The 4,204-nt window shown below is 54.4% G+C and overlaps 1 long non-coding RNA gene across 1 annotated transcript in view; it reads right to left on the minus strand.

The window, feature by feature from the left end:
* Positions 1-3,269: 3,269 nt before the first annotated feature.
* LOC116840065 (uncharacterized) overlaps positions 3,270-4,204 on the minus strand; it is a 2,383-nt gene continuing 1,448 nt past the window's right edge. Inside the window, exons 2-3 of the long non-coding RNA XR_004377298.2 lie at positions 3,994-4,047; positions 3,270-3,286 (exon numbers count right to left, since the gene is read on the minus strand). This is a non-coding gene — a long non-coding RNA (uncharacterized LOC116840065). The remainder of the gene's footprint in view (positions 3,287-3,993; positions 4,048-4,204) is intronic.

Raw genomic sequence — 4,204 nt, forward strand, 5'->3', positions numbered from 1 at the left:
CTTCCCTCCCAGAGCCAGGGAGAGAACCCAGGAGTCCTGGCCCCCAGCCACCACCCCCGTCCCATTCTACCCCTAGCCTCCACTCCCATCAAGTTGCTTCTTCCTGATTCCAGCCGGGCTGTGAGGTCTCTGCTCCTGGTGACCTAGAGGAAAGAGGGGGGTCCCCACAGCACAGGGAAGGGCAGCTGTGTGCAGCCGTCTCACCTTCCTCTTCCTCGGCCTGCTCAGCCTGTTCCTCTTCTTCAGAGAGAGAGAAAGAAAGAGAGTGAGGGGTTAGTGCTGGGCTCTGTGTTTCTGGGGTCCCATCTCAGGGGGCAGATTGCAGGAGTCGAGGGTGGGGGTGTCTGGGGGGAAGATTGCGGAGGGTGTAACGCCGGGCAACAGAAGATTAAACAATCATCAGGCTGGGTGACCTGAAAGTAACCCTTAAGGATGTTTCAAAAGGGCACAGCCACGGTGAACAAGGCCATTCCTGGTGGACAGGTATCTGAGCTGCGTTGAGGAGCCTCAAGCCTTTAACCCATTTGCCAGCACTGTTAGAGACTCAAAGAGCAGCTGCTAAATGTGTCTCCATTTACCACAAGCTACTGGTGGGATCGAATTAGCTGGTGGACACTGCATCCATCCCGTTCCTGACCCCTAATGCTCCGTTGCTGGCTTCCAGTGACTTGGAGAGCAAATCTTATCTTCCAGATGGGATGTGTGATGTAATAACGCCCTGCTCCTCATCTGTCCTTGAAACCAGCAGTTCACCCTTTGGGAATCTTGTCTCTTATTTTTCCTGAGCAGTCTCAGGTTTCGGGGTGGAGGATTGGCCCTGAGTGTGTGTTTGGGTGTGGGTGGGGAAGATCTGAAATATTCATTGACCAGGGAGCGATTGTGTCTGATCCTTTGGGATTAGAAGGAACCTCACCCGGGGTGAAATGGGGCTTTGAATAACCTCTCACTGTATTCGACTGGGCTGACTGGATCAGCGTTTGGCTTCGGGGTAACTGGCCTCGTGCTGCAGAAGCTGGTCCGTTACTGGCTTGATGAATCCAGTTTGGATGGCAGGGGGGTTGGCTGCCCTGAGGGTCACCTTCTCAGTGCGGCCCATCCAGGCAGCCGGACACAGGGGGAAGGGGTTGGGGAGGCAGTGGAGGGGGGGGAACCAGGCCTTGCAAGGTCTCCCCGAGGCTGTGATAGCCCCGGCCAGGAAGCCGGTGGCTCCGTCCCTTCCCCTGCGGTCGCCTCTTCTTGGGGGGGAAAAGACAGATGGTCAGAGACAGATGTGGGGGTGAGGGAGCTGGGACCCTCCACCCCTCCTCCCTCCCTCCCCTTTCCCCTTTATCCATCACCCCACCCCACCCCGGCCCCTTCCCTCTCCCCCTCACGCCGGGGCCAGACCCAGAGCATATTTGACTTTGGACACAAATGTGATGATTTAAAGGGGAACGAAGGCGGGGGCATAAGCCCCCCCCGCCCCACCCCTGATTCCATTCAGAAGAGCAGCTAAGTCTGTGAAAGAAGGAAGATTCCTGCCCAAGCAGACTTGCCCTTTAAGAAAGCCTGCCCTACAAATACTTGTCTGCAGACAGAAATTAAGACATTAAAGGGGAGTTGGGGGTGGGGCATAGGGAAGCCACTTTGCCATCCTGTTTTAGGGGCTGATAAGCAGAGTCCGTGTCGGATGGTGACTTTCCCTTTAAGAGGGCGGGCCCTACCAACATTTGTCTGCAGACAGAAATTTAAAAATTAAAGGGGAGTTGGAGGATGATTCTAATAATGATGTCCCTAAACCCAGCCCCTCTCAAGATAGCAGTGAGACAGCCATAAGCTGTGGGTCAAATAAATAGCCAGAAGATAGAGCGATGATTAATAACGTCCAGACGAAATAGCCTTTAAGGGAAAGGATCAGGCTGAACAATGCTGATATTTATTAATAATTTCTGAGGGCTGGTAATTATTAACCTTCAGTCGTTAAGTACGAAAGTCTGGATGAAGTACATTACTAAGAGTTTATAACTGATTATTAAACCCCCATCAGTAAACATTTCAATATCAAATATCTATATAGAGTAATCATTGGTACTGATTAGCCATCTGTCGTTAAATATTTGAATATAAACTACACAAATCGATGATTAGCCAATTATTATGTATCATTATTAGCCACCAGTTACTGACATTCGCATATTCGAATATGTATATAATAAATTGTCGACCATTTCTCATTGACAACTGTTAAGTATCTGCCATTAAATATTTGACTCTCAAAATCTGTGTAGGATCATTACATTATCAACCATTTATCATTGACAGTAATTACCTCTCCATCAATACGTATTTGAATCGGACAATATTTAAATAATAACTACATTAACGAGTCTATATCATCGTTAGCCACCTGTCGTTAGCTAAGTAAACGTTAGATAGGTAACGATTAGATTACCAACCATTAGTGATTGCAATTATAACCTGCTATCATTCAATATTTGAATAATAAAATATTTAGGTTATGATTATACTCGCTGTTATTGTCCGTGAATATTAAAATCTAAACAGGCCAAGAAAACGATTAACCATTTAGTATTGGAAATGGTTCTGCGCCACCTCTCGTTGATTATTTGTCTGTTAACGCAGCTACACAAGGGTGAAGTTACTAACCCGCCTGGCTATTTCTGGGTTATTAGCTGCACTAGATTGTCCCTATTGCCCTGTTAGGTAAGAAGAGGTTCCTATAGCGGGACGAATCCCCGTACGTCCATTGTAACACGACCTGATTATCCGGGTTGGCCTAAGAACAAATAGGGGTGAAGCGACTGAAAAGGGCAATCCAGGGCCGCCCAGAGGATTCAGGGGGCCTGGGGTCTTCAGCGGCAGGTCCTGGGGCGGAAGGACCCCCCCGCTGCCGAATTGCCGCCGAAGACCCGGAGTGAAAGAAGCTCCGGGGACCTGGGCCCTGTGAGAGTTTTCCGGGGCCCCCGGAGCAAGTGAAGGATTCAGATCCAGGGGCCCCGAAAAACTCTCATGGGGGCCCCTGCAGGGCCTGGGGCAAATTGCCCCACCTGCCCCCGCCTCTGGGCGGCCCTGGGGAAACCTCTGACCTGACCCATCTGAGGGGGCCTGGGCTTCTTCCCTGGCCACCCATTCCCCCGCTGGCTCAGATGACTCCTGCCCCAGACTGACCCACCGGGGTCTTCTCCTCCTCTCTCACTGCCAGTGGAGGACCCCAGTGACCAGGGATTAACGGATTGTGGCAGTGGGAGGTGTGTGTGGGGGGCGTCACGTACCTTCATGCTGCTCCCTGGGGAGAAAAGGAGAGAGAGAGACAGAGAGAGAGAGAGAAGCTTGTTGCACATTAGTGTAGCCAGCACCTCACCTGGATCCTGATCCATCCAGGGCTGCTGTGTGCCGGGGACCCCCAGCCTTCCCAGGGTTAAGATCCATGGGGCAGCCCAACTTAATTCAGTTCTGGGGCAGGGACTGGCTGGCTCAGAGGAGGGGGCAGGGAATGGAGCACCGGATCCCACCTGCCCCAGGGCGGAGACTGGCTGGTTAGAGGGGATGGGGGGGATCACAGGGCCTTTCCCCTCTAGGGGGCGCCGGGTCCCATCCGGCCCCAGGGCAGGGACTGGCTGGCTCAGGGGGGGCAGGGAATGGGGCCTGGGGCCTGTCCCCTCTAGGGGGCGCCAGCTCCCATCCGGCCCCAGGGCAGGGACTGGCTGGCTCGGGGGGGCAGGGAATGGGGCCCGGGGCCTGTCCCCTCTAGGGGGCGCCAGCTCCCATCCAGCCCCAGGGCAGGGACTGGCTGGCTCAGGGGGGGCAGGGAATGGGGCAGGGGGCCTGTTCCTCTAGGGGGCGCCAGCTCCCATCCGGCCCCAGGGCAGGGACTGGCTGGCTCAGGGGGGGCAGGGAATGGGGCAGGGGGCCTGTTCCTCTAGGGGGCGCCAGCTCCCATCCGGCCCCAGGGAAGGGACTGGCTGGCTCGGGGAGGGGGGGACATTCACTTACTCCTCATACTCCACCTCTTCTGCGTCAGACATGGTGCTGGCTGATGGGGTTCACCTGCGGGTGGAGAGAAATAGACACAGATCAGCACTTCGGTGGTGGGGGAATTTCTGTGGAGGAAGATTTGAGGGCTGGGCTAGCAGGGGGCTGTGGGTCGGGAGTGAGGGGCACTGGCAGAGCTGGGGGGAGCCCAGGGCTGGGCTAGCAGGGGGCT

Source organism: Chelonoidis abingdonii, chromosome 11, assembly GCF_003597395.2.
Source record: "Chelonoidis abingdonii isolate Lonesome George chromosome 11, CheloAbing_2.0, whole genome shotgun sequence".
Classification (NCBI taxonomy): domain Eukaryota; kingdom Metazoa; phylum Chordata; order Testudines; family Testudinidae; genus Chelonoidis; species Chelonoidis abingdonii.